The following is an 8,444-nucleotide window of genomic DNA, read 5'->3' as shown; positions in this document are numbered from 1 at the left end:
ATATATTCCTATGTAAAACTTGGGCGGCCATTTTGGTTCCACCCTAGCCCCTGAGGTCATGATTTGAACAAACTTGAATCTACATTACCTGAGGATGATTCCACATGAGTTTGATCTTTCCTGGCCCAGTGGTTCTTGAGAGGAAGATTTTTAAAGATTTTTCCTATATATTCCTATGTAAAACTTGGGTCGATCATTTTGGCCCCACCCTAGCCCCGGGGGTCATGATTTGAACAAACTTGAATCTACACTACCTGAGGATGATTCCACATGAGTTTCATCTTTCCTGGCCAAGTGGTTCATGAGAAGAAGATTTTTAAAGATTTTTCCTATATATTTCTATGTAAAACTTGGGTCTGCCATTTTCGCCCCACCCTTGCCCCGGGGGTAATGATTTGAACAAACTTGAATCTACATTACATGATGATGATTCCACATGAGTTTCATCTTTCCTGGCCAAGTAGTTCATTAGAAGAAGATTTTTAAAGATTTTTCCTATATATTCCTATGTAAAACTTGGGTCGGCCATTTTGGCCCCACCCTTGCCCCGGGGGTCATGATTTGAACAAACTTGAATTTAAATTACCTGAGGATGATTCCACATGAGTTTCATCTTTCCTGGCCAAGTGGTTCATTAGAAGAAGGTTTTTAAAGATTTTTCCTTTATATTCCTATGTAAAACTTGGGTCGGCCATTTTGGCCCCACCTTAGCCCGAGGGGTCATGATTTGAACAAATTGAATCTACACTACCTGAGGATGATTCCACATGAGTTTCATCTTTCCTGGCCAAGTGGTTCATGAGAAGAAGATTTTTAAAGATTTTTCCTATATATATCTATGCAAAACTTGGGTCGGTCATTTTGGCCCCACCCTAGCCCTGGGGGTCATGATTTGAACAAACTTGAATCTACATTACCTGAGGATGATTCCACATGAGTCTCAACTTTCCTGGCCCAGTGGTTCATGAGAAGAAGATTTTTAAAGATTTTTCCTATATATTCCTATGTAAAACTTGGGTCGGCTATTTTGGCCCCATCCTTACCCCGGGGGTCATGATTTGAACAAACTTGAATCTACACTACCTAAAGATGATTCCACATGAGTTTCAGCTTTCCTGGCCCAGTAGTTCTTGAGAAGAAGATTTTTTAAAAATGCAATTAATTTTTCTCTAATTCATAATTATCTTCCCTTGGGAAAGGGTGTCACAGGGTGAAAAAAGTGGTTTCCCATCACGGGAAACTTTATGGAAACCACATGGAAACCACATGGAAACCTCAAGTTTACATCATGTTTCCCAGTGGTTTCCGTAGCGGATGCTAGGTTATTCCGCCAAGTTTCCGTGACACGGAAACCCCCTACGCTCCGATTCCATAAGGTATCCCGAACCACGGAAACCTCTGAAAACCTGAAGTTTCCCGAACATCCATGTAGTTTCCCGTATCACATGTGGCCCTTCATTTGAACAAACTTGAATCCCCTTTACCCAAGGATACTTTGTGCCAAGTTTGATTGAAATTGGCCCAGCGGTTACTGAGGAGAAGTCGAAAATGTGAAAAGTTTACAGACAGACGGACGCCGGACAAAATGTGATCAGAAAAGCTCACTTGAGCCTTTGGCTCAGGTGAGCTAAAAATGAATTTAAAAAGTGTTTGAGAACACAATGAACAATTATATAATCCTTATAATATTATTTAATAGTTAAGTTTTTTTCAAAGTCTTGCAATGTAGTTTTAGCATTGGGTTAATTATCAGCTTTTAAAATCATTATTTCAGTCACTATTGAAAACTTTATATCAATTGTCAACAAAGTGGTTAATAGTGGTTAAAACTTGTTTCAAATTTTAAAATGCAATCAGCACCTCTACTGAAACCTTTATTTCAAAAGTGAACATAATTTCAAAAGTTGTTACAACCTATGTTTGGTATTGAAATTCACTCTCAACCACTTTTGAAATAAAAATTTTAATAATAGTCGTATTTAAATAGTGGTTGCCACCTTTGTTTGTTATTAAAAAGTATCTGTCATTCAGTGGACTGAACGGAAACTGAAATCTCACAGAAAAGATACGGGAAAGGACCTTTTCAGCGACCATTCAGTCGGCATTCAGTTACAATCCTGTCGACAGAATAGTGTAATTTAATCCTGTGTATTAGTACGGTATGCTAGTGATTCAAAAGCTCCAGCTGTGTATAAATTTTCTTTGACACTAACACGCTAACCAACATGCTACGCATTTTTACTGAACAGTGGAATATAAATCATGTTTGTACTGTGAACCTTTTCTAATTAACCTTGAGTATTTGGAGATCTTGGAAAGATATTAATGCCCTGTCAGAAAAAAAAGTGATTGTAATGCAAGATGGGTCTTTGCTCCATGTTTTTATTAACCAGAATTGTGTATTTTTTTATACAGACTTTGAGGATAAATGTTCATAAGAAAATATTAAAGATCCCCTCATATGGAAAATTGAGTCAAAATATGACCCATTTCGCTTTCTAAGTTGCGTGTATGCTAATTTAAGGACAAATATTTTCATCTGTGTAAGATTACTGAAAATTATGGAAATGTTACTTTTTAATGTTAGATAAAATATCTTAGAAAAATTTAATTGTAATTGAGATTCTATATTTTCTTTAACAGGAATGTACCTACATCCCATACATGTTTGTAAATATTGTTGCCTTGTTTTAAGTTTGATATTGATAATAAGATTTAATTTTGTGCAAAGTATAACTTTTTTGTATTATATATGTATTTCAATATGTCATTTGCATTTGATGTTTATTGTTAATGAAAATTTCTACATGACATACAAAACTGACATATTATTAACAGTCAAATTCTTCGAATTCAAACACCTTTATCCACAAATCTGAACCGCAATGTTCACTATCTTTTAGTTACTGGTTTTGTTTAGTTAATTACCATAATTCTACTTTTTACTTCGTGTAACACTTGTTGCCTTTTTTTGACTTGCATTTTTGCTTAGTTATGCTAATTTAAAATTTCAAGGATAAGTTCTTACCATTTTTTCTGCACATTTTATTTAATACATCAAAGGAGAATTTTTTAACTGTAATAGGCTCATCTCTATTTGAAATTTTCTTCTCTTGTTTTTTTTTCTTTATAATTTTTTGCTTATCAGACTACTGTAATTCACGTTTTTTGTTCGTGAGACAGGATGCATAGAAATTTGATTCTCTTAGATAATAGAATTTCATAAGATTAGATAGAGCAATAACCACAACTCGTGAGAATGTTGTGGCTAGTTAAAAGTTTATTTCACTCTCGAGAAAATAAGGTGTCCCAAAAATTAAGTGATCTACAACATATATTAAATGCAAGAAAAGTGAGACTTATGTTCAACTGTTTAAGTCTGTCAATTTTTCAAAATTGTGCATAATTACAGAAAAATTGTAAAAGATAGAGAATCCTAAAATTTAGTTTGTTTTATTTTATTTAATAGTATATAAGGTATGTCCAACAATGTTTAGGTCAAATGGCTATTTGTGATTTTTCATAAAAAGGTGTCATGTTTAGTCCATGTATCTTAATTTCAAAAACTTTTTTCACCTGATAAGAAATGAAAAGAAATGTTTACATTTTCTTTATTTCTGATGCTTAGCAATTTAGGATTATTAATCACCGAGTATCAGATATGAAATAATAATTTCAGAATACAACGCAATGGTTCCTTTGCAAATTTTGCCGTAAAGTTTTTCTTCTTGACATATACAATAAACTAACCTTGCAATATTAATACAAAAGGGAAATTTCAATGAAGTGTAAGTGAAAAATTTAAATGATGATTTGCCTCTGGTCATAAAGATTTATACAGATTACGTACTAATACAGGCACCTGACGTTACTTATTTTTCTTTTTATAAAATAAATATACCCCCTACCTAATAATAAACAAGATACTCCTCGGAGCCATCTTGAATTTTTCTATGTTGGTCAAATCCATCTGTATATCTGTATGAAACTCTGTAAAATAAATTTCCTGCAACCATATTCTTTCTATGGTCTGCCTTTCGAGCTCTAAAGTGCAACCAGAAGGACGAGTTATACATACAGATATTATCAAACTCGATCTACGGCGTCGGAAATCCGAGAAATGGCTAGAGGAGGACCGGGTATATTTTTCTATTAAACGAAAAATAAGTAATGTCAGGTGTCTGTACGTACGAACTAAATCGATTAAGGTTTTTTTATGTGGTTTAATTCTCCTTGATATGTTCTACCGGAAATTGCAATATTGTTCATGCCAAAGTTGCAAGCTCCTTCTTGATTTGAAAATTCGAAGCGAAATTAGATTATTTATTTAAGGAAGAGCAAAAATGAGTAACTTTGTTGATGAAATGTAAGTGCTTTTTTTACGATTTGAAAAAGCTCAAAGCTGCGTGTTTGGTCATTACTTGAAGTAATACGCCTGTATTTTTAATTTGAAAACAAAGTTTACTTGCATCAGTTTGACCAATTTATTTTTAAAACATTGTGTCAAAAGTTGGCAACTGTTAATCACACAACATTTCCTCATATAACATGACGTAGGCTTAAAGACAAAGCAAAAGAAACTGAACTATCAGATTTTTATACAAAAAAACAAAACAAAACAAAACAATTGAATGTAAATACAGGATCATGTAAATATGAAAATTAATTAATAAGCATGAATAAATTGCACATCATTTCTCCATTTGAAGAATATTTTATGAAATAGATAATTAATCGATATCAATAAATACGTATCATCAAAATGATCTTATCAAATATGTTTTTTTTCTTATATCAAAAATACATTGTGCAGAATTGCAATAAACTCGCCATTTCATATCACATAACAGAATATCAACATTTTATTCATTCACGGCACCGTCTATCAGTATTTTCAGAGAAGTGGGAACTTAGTGAAGTGGTTTCTTCCCTACTTCTACCACAAAAAGAACTCTAATATTACCATTAAGCGTAAGCGTACACAACAGTAAATTGTGAAATGATGTACGTGGGTTGTCCCGTAAAATCGTGGACAAAGCGTTTTTTTCCAAAAGTAATGGGCGCACTAAGCTGAAAATTTCAGTAAATATTTACTGTATACATGGAAATTTTCGCCCCCGTTTTATTTTCGCCCCTTTATCCCTACCCTCATTTGGACGAATTTTAAACGGAGTGAATTCAAAGAATACAGCATAATTTCTTAAATAAAACAATGAGTGGGCGAATTTAAAACGGGGCAAAATTGTTTACATGTGTGAAAGGGCAAAAATTACACGAGGCGAAAATAACCCTGTATATACAGTATTTATCATATGTAAGTGCCTGATTTCTTTTTTTTAAATTAATGCAAAAGTAAAGATTTTATTATGCTTGAATGTGCATGGGGTATTGTCCAACGGCGCACGGTCAAAAAACCAAGGTTTTATTAAAGAATACACAAGTTTGAATTCAAAATAAAAGTTTTAAATACACAAGATTTGGATTAAAATTATCCTAATTCAATTCCACAATCAATTTTGTAGTCTTTATAAAAAAAAAATAAAGGCATTTGGTTAATTTTTGGCAGTTTCTCGAGTATTCGAAATGGGAAAGTGGTAAAAACAACACACGAAAAATGGCCTCGTTTTATGACGTTACGGCGCACCGGAGAGCAGTTCAGTTTTAATTCGATGTTGTATTGACACCTTTAGAGACTTGAAATGACCATAGAAGAAAAAAGACCACCATATCTTAAGTATACAAATGAAATAAGAGATTTCTTAGTGAAGTCTTTTTTTGATCGAGTCCCTGGAGATTACAATACATACGGACAAACTCCTAATGTAAAAGCAAAAGACGCTGTCACAGTAGACCGCCGATATGAGATTTTCTATAAGTTGAATGATAGCTAAAATATTGTCCGTAACTTACTAATAATCTGCAGAAGATCGCATGAGGGTGCCAATTGGTTCTTCGGCTGTTTATGGAGACTAAAGATTGTGTATCAATGAAATTTCTAAATTTAAGTCGGACTCATCCAACTTCATTTTCAGCAAAGATAAAACGTGACGCTGTTTTAGAGACTTTGACGTTATAATCCATGCGCCGTAAGGTCATATAAAACATGACTTAAAATCTCATAATTTGTTTATTTATACATATATTTATCTGAAATTTGCTGTGTATATTACTGAAATGTGTACTAAATACGTAATAGTGAAAATTTCAGAACGCAGTGATGTTTATTTTTCACACTAGACAACTTGTCCACGATTTAACGGGACAACCCTCATATTCTAGTTAAGTATCTTGCAACATGTATATAAGGAAAATATAACATCTTGGGACATGTTCAATACATTCTCATTTGCTCCATTTGTTGTTTCCAAGTCCAATTTCTTTTTATTTTTTCTTTGTAGAAATACATCTCATCGTCTGACATATTACACAGCTTAAATGCATCATCCATTACCAGTTTTGTTCCACAATTAGGGCACCCAATTTGTATTCCCTCTCTTTCCATCAATTCACTATGGATGTAATAAAAAAGCCCCTCTGGATCTTAAAAAAAAGTACATCAAATTCATATATATTCACCATTGTATACATGTTAATTGATCATTGATATCCTGGTCAGATACAAGAAGAGCTTATGCGATAGCAATGCGTCCGCCGTCCGTCTGAAAACAATTTTTCAAAATGCTACTCCTTTTACAGTTTTGGTTTGCATTCAGTATAAATTAATTCCCAAGTAGACTATGCTAAGATACATAATTCTGTGTATCGTTTTTTATTTCGATGTACTGTGTCGCCGTAGTTACTACGAATAGATATTTCTGTGAAATGTTTTCAAAATGCTACTTCTATTACAGCTTTGGTCTGTTTCTTTTTATATACAACTTATTACACAAATAGACTACACTAAGAAACACAATTCTATTTATCAGTATTTGATTTCGATGATGGTGTTGGCGTGGTTATTAAAAATAGAAATTTCCTGTGAATAGTTTTCAAAATGCTACTCCTCCTACAATTTTGGTCCGATTTCAATATAACGTAGCATACAAGTAGACTAAACTGAGTTACATAATTCAGTGCAACCGTTTTTGATTTTGATGAACCGTGTTGACATGGTTACTTAAAATAGAAATTTATTTAAAAAAACTGGAAAAAATGCCATCTCAAATACAGATTTAGTCTGATTACAATATAATGTGACATGCAGTTATACTACACTAAGAAACATTTATTTTTTGTCTTAATTGTTTTTTTTAATTTTTTTTTATTATGATGTTGCCATGGTAACTAAAATTAAAAAATTCTGTAAAATTTTATTAAAGCTACTCTCCACAGCTGTAATCTTATTGCAACATTGCCACAAAAAGTCCAAACTGCTATTGTTTTCTTAATTCCTTTGTTTTAAGTATAAACCAGTAGAGCTACAGTCTCAACAGAGACTTCTGGTTAATGAAAACAAAATCAATATCTTATATCTGGAATTTGTTTCGATAAAAAGATGCGCAAAGGCCTTAACGGCTGTTGAATATAATACAATAATTTAGAGGATCCGCACAGTAAAAAATAAGCTGAAAATGAAGCTCTGTTGTTCAAAAGCAAAAGAAAAAGAATGATAAGGATCAGCAAAAGTCTAGTTCTCTTTAACAACCAACAAATATAATTGTTCAAATTCCTCCAATGACCACATATCACTCTTACCATACAAATGAATGAAGTATTTGTGCTTATGTACATTTTTAACTCTCAAATACAACTTTTAATATTGGCATCTGTTAGTGCTATAAAAACACTAAAGGGGCTGGGGTTGTGGCCATTTTTAGACTATATTAATCTCTTTTAGAAGAAGAGCTCCATATTTAAGATATATCAAAATGGTCAAATTTAAAAACTTAACTTTTTGAAATTTTTCTTTGCCAAATGATAGTTGACAATTTAATTTTTCATCTCTAAAAAAAAAATAGTTAAATCTGGTGGTTAATTTGTTGACCCCAACCTCATATAATAAGTCATTTTTATTTATCTATTTAGTACAAGTCGTCTTGATCATTAAAAGTATAAAAATACTTTTTGTATTACAAAATAAAAATTCTTGCATAATTGTCTTATTCTATTAATCTTTGAAATACTTTATTTAGAGTAATTTCATGGACCACATGTACACACGTTTTAAATCTTTTAAAGACACACCCTTGAGTGTGCACTTTTTATATGCAATCAATACTATGGAGCAGGCAGGATTATTTGATACTAAGCATTTCCATTTTTTAAATTATATTTAAAGAGCCCTTCCCTTACATTAAAGCATGAAACTAAAATTCTGGAGGAAACTGTCTTGCTCATTATAACTACACACTTAATTTAGCTTTTTGCTTTATCACCAGGATCAGAAAAGATATTTTCAAAGAAATTTTGTTTGTTCACTATATAATTAATAGAGCCTCCTCCTT

This window comes from Saccostrea cucullata, unplaced genomic scaffold (assembly GCF_032062105.1).
Source record: "Saccostrea cucullata isolate Sc308-1 unplaced genomic scaffold, CSIRO_AGI_Scuc_v1 ctg340, whole genome shotgun sequence".
Taxonomy (NCBI): Eukaryota; Metazoa; Mollusca; class Bivalvia; order Ostreida; family Ostreidae; genus Saccostrea; species Saccostrea cuccullata.
The sequence above is the reverse complement of the archived record's forward strand: the minus strand, read 5'-3'. Positions refer to the sequence as shown.